This window comes from Anser cygnoides, chromosome 1 (assembly GCF_040182565.1).
Source record: "Anser cygnoides isolate HZ-2024a breed goose chromosome 1, Taihu_goose_T2T_genome, whole genome shotgun sequence".
NCBI classification, from domain to species: Eukaryota; Metazoa; Chordata; class Aves; order Anseriformes; family Anatidae; genus Anser; species Anser cygnoides.
The window spans coordinates 173,208,387-173,223,158 of NC_089873.1; positions in this window are offsets into that span (position 1 = coordinate 173,208,387).

A 14,772-nucleotide genomic window follows, 5' to 3' on the forward strand; every position below is an offset into this window, starting at 1 on the left:
AAAATACTCAAACATATGCAACAAATTGCCAAAGGTGCATTGGTTTTCAAAGTCATTCAGAAAATTTAAAGCAAAGATGTGCTAAATCTTACACATGCATTCCTAGTAAAGTCACGTTGTAACTCATACAATAGTAGAATGACTAAGTAAAATTATATAACTAACTCCTACATTTTGAGTCTAATATACTTACAGATTACATCTATTCAATATAACATTCATTAATTTGATAACATTCTTAGAATCTTACTATTTGTGCACATCTTCATGTTTTGGGATGAAAATGAAAAATACCTACAGTTTAAAAAATATCTGTCCTCAAAAGTAAATCTCTTTTTGTCAGGTTGAGGTTCAGATACACAGTGAGGTGTGCTATAACCTCCTTGTTTGTTTGTTTGATTGTTTGTTTGTTTGTTTTGTTGTTGTTACTTGTGAATGTGACTCCATTTTAGAGAGACTGTTTTACACAATTAAATACAAAGCTTCAACTCAGTAAGTAAATTAAAGTAAAATTAAAGTAAAGTAAAGTAAAAACATGCAAATAGCAGATCTATATCTCATGGAAAGGCAGAAAATAATCTATATTCTTTTATATATATTTTTTAAAATTTATATTATTCAGCCAAGCTGACATGGGTACATAGAGATACTCACCACGGTACCCAGGCATGTTGGCACATACACAACTGCACACAAAGACCTGCATCAGAAAAAGCTCTGAACAAGAATGTCAGACGATAATACTCTACGCTTTCAAGTCCAAATGATGGAATCTTTGAAGTAGCCTTAACAAAGTGATAATATCTGCTCCGTCTTCAATATAGTCTTTAATACCATTAGTGTGACTGGAATTTTTATCCCATGTGAATTAACTGTAATTACCGGCGTGAAAGAATTGTACTATCATTCTATTAATTGAATTTTAAGATAATAAATGCACTGTAGAAGAACCAGAATATATACAGTGGGAAAAATAAACAAATAAATAAAACACTGTTTTAAAAGAAGTATGTAAACCTTTCAGTCTGACATAAAGAGCATACTTTGTAAGTTTTCACCACTACAATGTCATGGCTGTCTTTGCACATAGCAATGACTTCACCATGTCCAATATCATCATCTGCTATTTTTCTGGTTTCATTATGATTTTATTGTTGTTGCTATATCATTTTTCTATATGTTTATAATTCACAAACCTCGGCACACCATTGAAAGAAACACAATGAACAGAAGTAACCCCAAATTTCATGCTACTAAGGCCAGAAAGTAAATTAGCCCAGAGGTAGCTGAAGATGTAGGATTTGGACTAGAGCTGTTACATGACAGTTAAAGACACAAAAAAGAAAACTCATGATTCTAGTCAGTAGTTGTTATTTAAACATTATTCTGTTAATATATATATATATTCTGTTTATATATATATATTATATAATATATATAGATAAACAGAATATATATAATATATATATTATATATATATTATGTATATAATATAATATATATATATATATATATATATATATATATATATATAAGGTAGTAGCCAGTTTGAAGTGGCTGCATTAAGCACACAGCATCTACATTAGTCCACATTTTTACACAGGCATAGTGGCCATAACTGTTATTGATACCATTACAATATAATGTTAATATGTTCCAAGTCATCTGTGATTGCTGTTTGGAGAAGAAAAAGAAGTGTATCTGATGACTTTGTGATTACTTCATCTTCAACTGTGGGACTCATGCATCTACACCCTGTGCTGTGAAGATGAAAGAGAAGAATTGATGTACGTTGCTTAACTGTACTATAGCATAGCATATTTGCATTTGCTCTGTGTTTAATTCACTGACATTGCAATCATACTCTACTTCAACTATAAAAATAACTTGAAATTGAGAAAGGAATGAAAATAAAAACTGGTAAAAAACAGTGCCATATTTCCTCTTGTTGCTATGGTTATAGCTGGAGGTGGCAACATCCTGATGACTATGCAGTGTGGAGGTTAAAATGGAAAGGACAAGCAGAGTCAGATGATCCATTGTTCTAGGTAAAAAGAAACAGAGATTACTTTATCAGTCACTAAGCCCATCCTTCTATTTATACAGAATTTTGGAACATGATATTCTCTTGCAAATCTATATATACATGGATAATCTAAAAGCTTCAGGACAAGGAAAAAAGTTTTCCTAAAAATGCCCGAGGATGACTTTACAGACACAATAGCTACAGTAAATAGATAAATAAATAAATAAATAAATAAATTGGTACTGATTTTTATTCTAGCGATTATCTTGCCAAATGATAGAGCTATCTGAAACCAATTACCACTCCTGCAGCACAGACCATATATAGGATTTCTTTGGTTCTTATTCTGCTAATTTTCTTTTCTAGTGATTTGCTTGTTTTGTGTACCACATCACTTTAGTTTGCTTTTGCTGTTCTATGTACTACTCTTGAGAGGGCTGCTTCATAGTCTAAACATACCATGCTGCAGGTTCAGTATGTATAGCCTGGATACTGGAATAAATGCCTATTAAATTTGCATATGATACACAAGCTCAGGAAAGAAAGTGTCTTGGAGGACAGGAATAGAATTCAAAATAATCATGATAAATTGGAGATAGGTTTGAAATAATAAGATGCAACTCAACAGGGACAGCTAGAAGAAACACAAACAGAAATAACAAATTGTACACATTCAAATTGGGGAACACCTGTCTAGGTAGCAGTTCTGCAGGTCTCTAAGTTAAAGAGGATCCCAAAATAAGCATGGGTCAACAATATCATAGTATAGAAAAAAAGGGAGGGGAGGGGAGGGGAGGGGAGGGGAGGGGAGGGGAGGGGAGGGGAGGGGAGGGGAGGGGAGGGGAGGGGAGGGGAGGAGAGGAGAGGAGAGGGGAGGGAGGGGAGGGGAGGGGAGGGGAGGGGAGGGGAGGGGAGGGGAGGGGAGGGGAGGGGAGGGGAGGGGAGGGGAGGGGAGGGGAGGGGAGGGGAGGGGAGGGGAGGGGAGGGGAGGGGAGGGGAGGGGAGGGGAGGGGAGGGAAGGGAAGGGAAGGGAAGGGAAGGGAAGGGAAGGGAAGGGAAGGGAAGGGAAGGGAAGGGAAGGGAAGGGAAGGGAAGGGAAGGGAAGGGAAGGGAAGGGAAGGGAAGGGAAGGGAAGGGAAGGGAAGGGAAGGGAAGGGAAGGGAAGGGAAGGGAAGGGAAGGGAAGGGAAGGGAAGGGAAGGGAAGGGAAGGGAAGGGAAGGGAAGGGAAGGGAAGGGAAGGGAAGGGAAGGGAAGGGAAGGGAAGGGAAGGGAAGGGAAGGGAAGGGAAGGGAAGGGAAGGGAAGGGAAGGGAAGGGAAGGGAAGGGAAGGGAAGGGAAGGGAAGGGAAGGGAAGGGAAGGGAAGGGAAGGGAAGGGAAGGGAAGGGGGAGGGAAGGGAAGGGAAGGGAAGGGAAGGGAAGGGAAGGGAAGGGAAGGGAAGGAAAGGAAAGGAAAGGAAAGGAAAGGAAAGGAAAGGAAAGGAAAGGAAAGGAAAGGAAAGGAAAGGAAAGGAAAGGAAAGGAAAGGAAAGGAAAGGAAAGGAAAGAAAAGAAAAGAAAAGAAAAGAAAAGAAAAGAAAAGAAAAGAAAAGAAAAGAAAAGAAAAGAAAAGAAAAGAAAAGAAAAGAAAAGAAAAGAAAAAAAGAAAAGAAAAGAAAAGAAAAGAAAAGAAAAGAAAAGAAAAGAAAAGAAAAGAAAAGAAAAGAAAAGAAAAGAAAAGGGAAAAAGTGAACATTACGCTAAAACATTTCTTGTGGCCTACAAGACACATGCAGGTTTCCTTTTGCTGAATTCAGTATTCATGAATAGACTTGCACATTGTATCAAGTGTTGTTTGTTTGTTTTTATTATTAGGCTTTATGACTATGTACTAATGACTAGGTACCAATTGGTAAGAGTGCCAACCAGAGCAGAAATACTGACTGAAGGTCTTGAGACTGTGACCTGCAAGAAAATATAAAATAAAGGGAAGATTTAGGGAGTATGTGATAATAGATTTCAAGAGCATAAAAGACTATTTCAAAGAAAGGATAATATGTTCGCTGTATCAGAAAGGAAATAATAACCTTAAACTGCAACAACAACAGAAGATTCATTACCTTGTATAAGACATATTAAAAAATATTTTCTGGGAAAAAAAAAAAAGAAAAAAAAAGGTGATGAAGAACTGGAAAATTTGCTAAAGTTATCTGGTGACCTTCTGTTACTGAAGGCAGTGTCTATCAAATGGGCTAAGTTTTGGGATGAGAAAAAAGGATTAGTTTTCTAAACTTTTCAGACTTAAGGTACTAGGAGGTGTCTGAAGTGATTTAAGATGAAAACAGTTTACTTTTTATTCTTCTTCTCTAGGTTTTAATCTTTCCAGTCTTTGATATTTCTAAGATACTTCTTGTTTTCTGTGACCACTGGACAATAAAAAAAATAAAAACAACAACAACAAAAAAAAAACAAAAACAACAACAACAACAACAACAACAAAAACTGTGCTACACAGCAGCTGGGAGAGAGAGAGGAGTGAGAAACAGCCTTGCAGGCACCAAGGTCAGTGCAGAAGGATGGGGAGAGGTGCTCCAAATGCTGGCGCAGAGGTCCCCTGTGGCCTGTGGAGAGGACCATGGTGAAGCAAGCTGTCCCCCTGCAGCCCATGGAGTACCATGGTGGAGCAGGGCTCCACGCTGCAGCCCGTGGAGGAGACCATGGTGGAGCAGGTGGACCTGCACTGACGGAGACTGCGGCCTGTGGAAGACCCCTGCCGGAGCAGATTCCGGGCCGGACCTGTAGCCCATGGAGAGGAGACCACGCAGGAGCAGGTGACCTGGCAGGAGCTGCTGCCCGTGGGGAACCCAGGTTGGAGCAGTTTGCTCCTGAGGGATGGACCCCGTGGTACGGACCCATATCTGGAGCAGTTCTTGAAGAGCTGCTGACTGTGGGAAGCCCACGCTGGATCAGTTCAGCAAGGGCTGCATCCCGTGGGAGGGACCCCACTGCACAGGGGACAAGAGGGACTGAGAAGGAGCGGCGGAGAAGAAGCGCTATAAGCTGACCGCAACCCCTACTCCCCCGTTCCCGTGTGCCGCTCAGGAGGAGGAGGTGGAAGAGTGTGGATGGGGGGGAAGGTGCTTTTGGTTTCTTTCCTTTGTTTCTCATTTCTCTAGCTTGTTAGTAATAGGTAATAAATCTTACTGTCCCTACGCTGGGTCTGTTTTTCCTGTCACGATAATTACTGTGCGATCTCCTTGTCCTTATCTCAACCCTTGAGCCTTTTTCATAGTATTTTCTCCCCATTCCTCTTTGAGGAGGGGGAGTGAGAGAGCGGCTGTGGTGGAGCTTGGCCGCTCACCCGAATAAAACCACCACAATAGCTCAGAAATTATTATACATAGCCTATAGTTAATGTTCACGTCATTAATATTTACATATCCTATTCACTTTCCTATTGTTACCTTTTATATCATCTTTTGCTGTAACCACTATGCATAGTGAGAACTGTATGAACTGACACATTATGCAATTAAATTGTATTGCAAATTCACACATTGCTGGACCAAATTCACTTTTGCTGGAATTGTGTAGAGCTGACAAAACAAAACAGGCAGCTGAACTCCACCACAACTGCTCTCTCACTCCCCCTCCTCAGAAGAGGAGGGGAAGAAGAAAAGGAAAGAAACAACTCACAGGTTGAGTTGTAAAAGTAAAAATAATAATTAAGGAAAAATTATTATTAATTAATTAAACTAAAGGGAAAAGGGAAAGGGGAAAGTGGGAAAACAAAAAACAAAGAAACAAAGAAAACACAAGCTAAGATCACGTGGAAGTGCAGAGGAAAGAAATTACTCTCGACTTCCCACCAACGAGCGATGCTTGACCACATCCTTGAAGCAGGGCCTCAACACACGTAGCTGTTGTTCAGGAGTACAGACATTTTCACAACAAGAGCCCACCCCTCCCCTCTTCTTCCTTTTTCCACCTTTTATTGCTGAGTGTGACATCATATGGTATGGAATATCCCTTTGGTTGGTTTAGGTCAGTTGCCCTAGTGATGTTTCTTCCTCCCCTCTTGCCAGCTGCTGGCTCTGGGGTGGTCAGAGAGAGTCCGGTTAGAGGGCAGTCCTGACACTGTGCCAGTATTGCTCAGCAGTAAACACAACACTGGTGTGAAAATAGTGCTCTTCTAGCTACAAGTGCAGAGCATAGCACCGTATGGGCTGCTGCAGGGAAAGTTAACGACATCCCAGCCAGACCCAGTACAAATATGAAACATAAAGCCGCCATTTGAGTCTAATCCCTAGACTGAAGCCTTGACAGGTAAACATAATGAAATTGATTTTACTGGGACACAGTTTGCCTTAAGTATTTAACCTGATTAGTGTGTTTGTTAATTCCTCAGTGTTCTATGATCGTAATTTTTCAGCTTTTGAAAATTTAATTTTACAAAGCTATAATGATAGTATAAATAAAAAGTGAATATTATATTTTAGAAGCAACAATTAAGTAACATAGTATAGCAAAAGTTGTCAAAATTATCATGATAAATCAAAGTCTTACTTTATTCTAACTCCTTCTATGGATTGTGGGAGTCAGGATATTAAGTGCAAGTCCTAATTAATTTGACAGTAAAGTTTTATAAATCAATCAGAAGTCGTAAGATGTCAATGACAGTGTAAGCAAAAAAGTGATTCTGAAGTTTTATAACTGCTTATATATCTAGATAAAACAATTGAAATTAAAATCTCTTTCCTCAGGCTTGTTATTTATACGCAGTCCTTTTCTACTCAGTCCTGACAATTTACACACAGATACCTGCAAGATACCCTGTTCTAACTCTTTTAACATAAATGTGATTTATTTGTACATCTGAAATCTAACAAGTTCACTAACATAAGCCATTATTATGCCAACAAAATAGACTGAATTGCACATTAATTTTGTACATACAGCTATACATTTTTATTTAATTATTAATTTACTACACCTACAACAATAATATTAGAATATGTGCAGATGTCATTTTTTATCAAATATTTTCAGCATGAGGATGAATCAGATTAAATTTCATGTCCGTTTTAGTAAAAGACAGACAAATTTTGATTTTTGTGGATTTCATTGGAATATCGGTTTAAGATACTGTTGATTAAGGGCTACCAACCTTGTACACTATTTTGATAGGTTTGTTAGAAAAGTGAAGAGAACTGGAATCATTTGTGGGTTCCAGTTCATAAGGAAAATTACATAAATAATCATGCTGATATCAATTTTTCATGGTTTGACGCCACAACTATGATTTTAGATGGAATATCAGGGTTGCTTTTTTTTTTTTTAATTTAAGTAATAATAATAATATTAACAAATGGGTCAGATCTCTCACACATCTGTGAGATGGCAGCTTCTAATTTCAGTACATATACCTGCAAGTTAGCACCAGATGAGTATGTAGTCCAAATGTCTACTATTGAATATTGAATCTACATTATATCTACATATCTACATGAATCTATCTATTCAAGGTTTTGATCTCAAAAAGCAGATATAAGATGCCCTTCCTCCACCCCAATATGATATAGAGAATGAAACTCGTCTGATTGAAAGCACGCATCCAAAAATAAAGCTAGGCACCTTTTCTGAAATAGATGTCATTCAACACATGATGGATTTCTTTCATGAAGTGGTTCAATTCCTGTAATGACCTTTTTGCAGAACAGTTTTTCTACTGGCTTTATGGTTAAAGGAGAAAGGGTAAAAATGACTGAAGAGATAATTTTATTGTTGTATGCAGTATAGATGGTGTAGGGAATGAGGGGGAGATAATTTCTTAAGGAAATATGGAGGGATTCATCTAATGCAACAGCAAAGGTGCTCGATAGGGGTTTATGCCAAGTACATGGACTTAAAAAACGCTACCACATTATCAATAAATTGCATAGAACAGGCCTTTAGGATGATTGAACATGTGAATTGATCTCATTCTGGGCATATTTTCTGCAATACATGAAACAGCTCAAAAGTCAGTTTGTGTGCAGTTTTAGTCTTCCTTTCCCTGGAGATGAAATCCTTTTAGAATTCCTTTTGCAGTAGGGTCTTGTTAGAGAAAAGGAAACAGAGCTGTATGGATTTCTTTCCTGTGTCTGTCATGTGTCTGATTATGCCTACCTACCATGTAATAGATCAGGATGTGATCCTGTGTAACATGCTGTAGGTGATCCTGCTTGAGCAGGGAGGTTGGACTAGATGATCTCTAGAGGTCCCTTCCAACCCCAATCATTCTGTGATTCTGTGATTCTGTGACTGGTTTGAATAATTGCATAAGTTTAATTAAGAACTGCCTCACCCTGCTGTCTTCATGAAAGGGAAGGTATGGCTTCTAAGAGTCAAACAAAACTAATACTAATACCGTACATGAGCATTGCTGCTTACTGAAAGGTCTCATTCAAATGGTAAAAGTGAAGTATGTCCAGGGTGGGGATAAAAGTTATGAACAGTTTTCCAGGAATTAAATTTAAATAATCTAAAAATATATGAAAATATTTGCACTGAAATAGGAATGGCATAAATAAAAAAGAGGATCTGCTCTGTGTTTTTGTTAATTAAGAACTTATGGTGTATCAAAAGTACAGAGTACATATCAGCACAGTCAATTTGTGTCAACAAGACTGATTCATGTTATTTGAAAATTATTTTAGATTAACTCATTTAGTTTTGAACAATTGTTTTTTTTTTTTTTAAAAAAAAAAGCTCAACAGTCAGTGAAGAAAATGACTTGGAACTCTTTCTTTTCTAAATTCTCCATTCATTAATGTCTAGTCGGATTTTGCATTTCAGCATATCTTTGTTGTAATAGACATGGAATACCCAGATACAGAGTGCTGATTGACCTGATGATCAGGTCGCATACTGGAGATGTGGTCACAATTTTCTCAGAAGAACCAATGTGTGTTTTATAATTGTAACACACTGGTGTAAAACTACACTGCTCTTGGTAAAACATTTTTTGACCTCGACTCTCTTATGCTTCTGCACCTCATGGCATAGACACTAGTAGGTACCTTCACTCATCTGGCCTAGTGATGATTAGCTCAAGACAATAATGAAATTGTATCCTTCTAATAAGTACTGAGATCAATCTAATTCATATATTACCTGTAGTACAAAGTGTCATTAGCAAACTAAGCCCAGTAGGCAAGAGAGGTGTGCAAACCTTTAATTTGTGGATTATGACAGAGTTTGAAAGTTATTTAGTATTTTGCAAATATTTTAAGCACGACAAGATGCCATTCATAGAATCACAGAATCATTTAGGTTGGAAAAGACCTCTAAGATCACCTAGTCTAACCTTTAACCTGGCACTGCCAAGTCCTCCATTAAACCATGTCCCCAAGCACCACATCTACACATTTTTTGAAGATCTTCAGGGATGGTGACTCAACTCCTTCACTGGGCACATCGTTGCAACACGTCACAACCCTTTCAGTAAAGAAATTTTTCCTGATATCCAACCTAAACCTCCCTTGGTGCAACTGAAGGCCATTTCCTCTTGTCTTATCACTTGGTGCTTGGGAGAAGAGACCAACCGCCTCGTCACTATAGCCTCCTTTAAGGTAATTGTAGAGCATGATAAGGTCTCTCCTGAGCCTCCTTTTCTCCAACCTAAACAACCCCAGTTCCCTCAATGGCTTCTCACAACACTTGTTCTCTAGACCCTTCTCCAGCTTTGCTGTCCTTCTTTGGACATGCTCCAGTGTGGAAGTGTGGCCATGGGGGGTCGACAAGCCCCATGGTTGGTGATAACATCCGACTCCTAATGGAAAGGCCATGAGGAGTTTAGAAGGACCAAAGAAGGGTGATTCAGAAGATGCCTTGCTCTCTTGGACTGCTTGTTCTCGAGCCGTGAAGACATGGAAGTTGCTGGGTGTTTGCTGTTGCTGGGCAAAGTTGTTGACCAATGAATAGTTAGTGGAAAAGTACTGCTGTAGAGCGAATGGTGTAAGAAGGGAGCCTGTCCTCAATAAGGGAGTTGAAGTTATTGTCATCAATAGGGAGTTGAAGTTATGTCCTCAATAAAGTGGTAGCAGTTACTGATCCGAAATGAACCCTGGTGTCCATGTGGTTTTTACACCACAAATGGCGCCCGAACAGGGACATGAAGAAAATGAACAGGGACCACCTGAGGAACAGGGACAGGGTAACAGAACAGGGACCAGGACAAGAACAGGGACACTGATCGCCTCATGAAGGTAGGTTCAGACGAACTCAGCAAACCGCTCAGAGAAGCTCATACTGAAAGTCACTGAAAGGAAGCACACCTGAGCTGAAAGGAAGCTCATACTGAAAGAAGCAGACCCGTGCACACAACTGCCCCTCACTGGCCGGAGGTACGCAGTTGCACGCTGTGGAGAATCATACATCCTTAGAAACAAAAAATGTCCTGGTAACCTTACAGTTTATTCCCTTTATTACGAATCAGACAGTTTACAATCCTGAAACATGGGACCAAAGTAAGGTCAAGTTGTGGGACTCTCCTACTAAAAACGACAAGGTTGCGGTTGGATGGCACGGTACCTGGCGAGCAGTCTCTGAGGCCTTAAAGAGCCATGTGGGACCACAATCAGAAACCTGTGGTTTGCCAGATAGTGAGGGAGATGCAGGCTCGTCCACTGATCCGCCAGTACTGCCACCGCAGGCTTTTGCTGTTGCGCCCCCTGATGACCTGGACATTCCTTTCGATCCAGGCCCTATAAGCCCTGAAAAGAAGCCGGATCTCTTTCTCTTCGATCTGGGAGGAATACTTAGGGCCCAAACGCTGAGTTGCTTAACAACTTGAAGCGAGACATATTGTTCCTACGACTAGACCCTGAAACTCACCTGCATTAGTAATCAAGAAAAGGAATGGAAAATGGAGACTGTTACATGATTTGAGAAAAATTAATGAAGTCATGGAAGATATGGGAGCACTTCAACTGGGATTGCCATCTCCAGCTATGTTCCCTCAGTCATGGACATTAATAGTAATAGACTTAAAGGACTTTTTTGTTTGTTTGTTTGTTTTTTTGTTTGTTTTTTAAGTTACACATTTACCAGAATTTGGAAAACTTCGCTATGTTTATGTTTTAATTGATACCTTTTCTGCCTGTATTTTTGCATCTGTCCATGTGGAAGAAAACACAAAGGATGTGTGTTAACATCTTCTGTCAGTATTTGTGACATTGGGAGTGCCAAAAATGATTAAAACAGATAATGGGCCAGGATATGTGGCCCACACAACCCACTTTTTTTCAATAGTGGGGTATTCAACATCTGACGGGTATACCTCATTCTCCCCAGGGTCAAGCAATTATTGAACAGGCCCATGGTACCCTAAAAGCTATGCTTCAAAAACAAAAAAAGGGGTGTACGAGTATGACCCCCCAGGAAAGGATAGCTAAAGCATGCTATGTTCTTAAATTTTTAAATCGACGGACAGAGGAAGGTCCTCCAATTCACAAACATTTTAATCACAATACTTTAAACTCAGTTAACGAAAAGGCACAAGTCATGGTAAAAAAAAAATTAAGCACCAATGAATGGGAAGGGCCCTACTCCCTAATAACTTAGGACTGAGGTTATGCTTGTATTTCAACAGAAGCCAGTCCTAGATGGGTGTCAGCACAATGGGTCCATCCATCTGTCTCATCATCTGCCTTAACATGATCACAGCACTCTCCTCCACGGTTTGGACTCCAGCTCAAACAAAAAACAATGTATAGGAGGGTCTGCTGGCACATGCAGGACCCACAAGCAAGGACTCCAGGAGCTGGAGGGGCAGCCAGAGCCCCCTGGCTGGGCAGCACTCAGTGCCTGCCTCTCCCAGGGATGTGGTTACAAAGTTGGTTAAAAATAAGATTAGTATGCCTGGTAGTTTTTCTCCGTGTCTTAATTTGTGTTAACCATGCTTTCTTTGTTAATAAAGAAGGGGGAGATGTGAGAGTGTGGCCATGGGGGGTCGACAAGCCCCATGGTTGGTGATAACATCCGACTCCTAATGGAAAGGCCATGAGGAATGTAAAGAGTTTAGAAGGACCAAAGAAGGGTGATTCAGGAGATGCCTTGCTCTCTTGGACTGCTTGTTCTCGAGCCGTGAAGACATGGAAGTTGCTGGGTGTTTGCTGTTGCTGGGCAAAGTTGTTGACCAATGAATAGTTAGTGGAAAAGTACTGCTGTAGAGCGAATGGTATAAGGGAGCCTGTCCTCAATAAGGGAGTTGAAGTTATTGTCATCAATAGGGAGTTGAAGTTATGTCCTCAATAAAGTGGTAGCAGTTACTGATCTGAAATGAACTCTGGTGTCTGTGTGGTCGTTACGCAACACTCCAGCATCTCAATGTCCTTCTTGTAGGACCCAGCACTTGTTCAACTTCATACAGTTGGCCTTGGACCATCAGTCCAGCCTATCCAGATCCCACTGCAGAGCTCTCCTACTCTCAAGCAGTTCAACACTCACACCTAACTTGGTATCGTCTGCAAACTTACTGTACTCCATCTCCTTGTCCAGATCATTAATAAAGATATTGAAGAGAACTGGACCCAGTACTGAGCCCTGGGGAACACTACTAGTGACCAACCTCCAGCTGGATTTGACTCCATTCACTATGACTCCTTGGGCCTGGCCACCCACCCAGTTTTTAATCCAATGAAGCGTACACTCATCCAAGTCATAAGCAGCCATTTTATCTGGCAGAAGGATGTGGGAAACAGTGACAAAAACCTTAATGAAATCCAGGTAGCCCACATCCATAGCCTTTCCTTCACTTCCCTCATGTCACCTTGTCATAGAAGGAGATCAGGTTAGTCAAGCTCCTGCCTTTTGTAAACCCATGCTGTGGGCTTAATCACCTAGTTGTTCTGTAAGTGCCATGTGATGACACTCAAGACAATAAGCTTCATGAGCTTCCCTGGCACTAAAGTCAGAATGACAGGCCTGTAGCTTCCCATTTGTTGCGAATATTTCCATAACAAGATAGCAACATTGTCGAGCTTTTGACTATTTCAGTTTGGGACTTCTGTGCTTGTAGTGTGTCATTTACTTCATAGAATTCTCATAGAATTGTTTGGGCTGAAAGGGACCTTAAAAATAATTTAGTTCCAACCCCTCTGCCATGGGTAGGGACAACTTCCACTAAGTCTCTTAAATGCTTTCTGCTGACCTGGTTTTGAGAAATTATTGAGAGAGAAAGAAAGATGAGGTTGTCATTTATAGGAGTCAAATTTAAGGACAAAGCCTAATTTTGGTAAGCATAAACCACAAATGTAAATAAACTGTTATTCTCTGAATGATACATTGATCCTTCATAAAATTATAAAATGAACATCTAAATATGATATTATCTCAACTTTTATAACTAATGTATCTGAGTGTTTGTATTCCTTTTGTGCTGCACCAGGACTCTGAGCTCTTTGTGCCTTTAGTCAGTTTTACAAACGACTGATGAGACGTCAGTCTTTGTCAACCCAGAAATAAACTGGTTCTTGACACTGGGCTTTTCTCATTGATTAAATTGTCATGGTGTATTCACAGCCTAAATGCTGCCTTCTGGTCACTGTCCTTTTCTTCTGTGGAAAATGACCTTTGTGAATAATTGCATGCCCTAGATGTGTCAAAATGAGGAGGAAGCAGCAGTCCAAAGTAATAACAGTGTAAGAACTATTTGTCCCTTGATTCTCTTGTAAACTATGGAAAAAAAAAAAAAAAAAAAAAAAAAAGTTCACTATATATATATCATTTTTTAGCCACTGTAACTTTGAAAGGTAATTTAATGTGCATTTAGAAAATTCTATTTGTACTTTGTGTTCTGCTTAAGAATATTTTCATTATTCTGTATTAATTTTAAGGATAAGTACCTTCTGAGTTCTAGGTACTTTTTTGAGACCAGTCACTGCAACAGTAGGTCTGGCTTTCAACTACCTTTATACTCCTGTTGTTGGGCTTTCAAAGATTTTTAAATAATCTATAATTTTTTAAGTACTGCTATATTGTATGCCAATATGGAAACACCCCTAAGAGTCATTACACTGGATTACACTGGATGGGGATTTCTGGAGTGTAGTATATTCTGGATGCTCACCAACATACTCCACTATCTCATATGTACTGTAGGACTTGAATAGGATATCACTGAAATGAAACTGAAGTTCTTCCCCTACCTTGCTCAATTGTCCAAACTTAAAACTGAGAAAAACTTTGCAACTAATAACTCTTGTCTGAAAATATTTTATTTTATGCAATTCAAGTATTCCTTGCAAATTCAGTGACTTAGCATAGCATAAACTTTTATCAGAAACAAAGCAGATGGGGTATATTGGAATGTCTTCAAGAATGCCTAGTTTTCTCTCAACTCACATACCAGTCACATGGTTATCCTGGCACCTGAAATCCCATGTGTTGCCCAAGTGTCTGGGAGCACTGGCTAACATATAGTACAATTGGTAGGGTATAGGAATGCCACAGCTTCATGCATAACCTAAGCTTCATGGTTATCTGGTCAGTGCATTTCTTGGCTGATTCTATATTTTTCTGAATCTTTGTCCAGAAATGGGCATGGTCCCAGCTCCCCAAAGCTAGGTGGACAGCTCCAGACTGCTAGCCTAAAAATTACAGAAAATGCACATTCTGCCTTGTCTGAAACAATTTATTTTTTTCTCAAAACATTATTTTTGTTAGAAGTTTACCTTTTATGTTATTCATTCTGATTCACAATGAAAACATGCTAAATATTCTAAA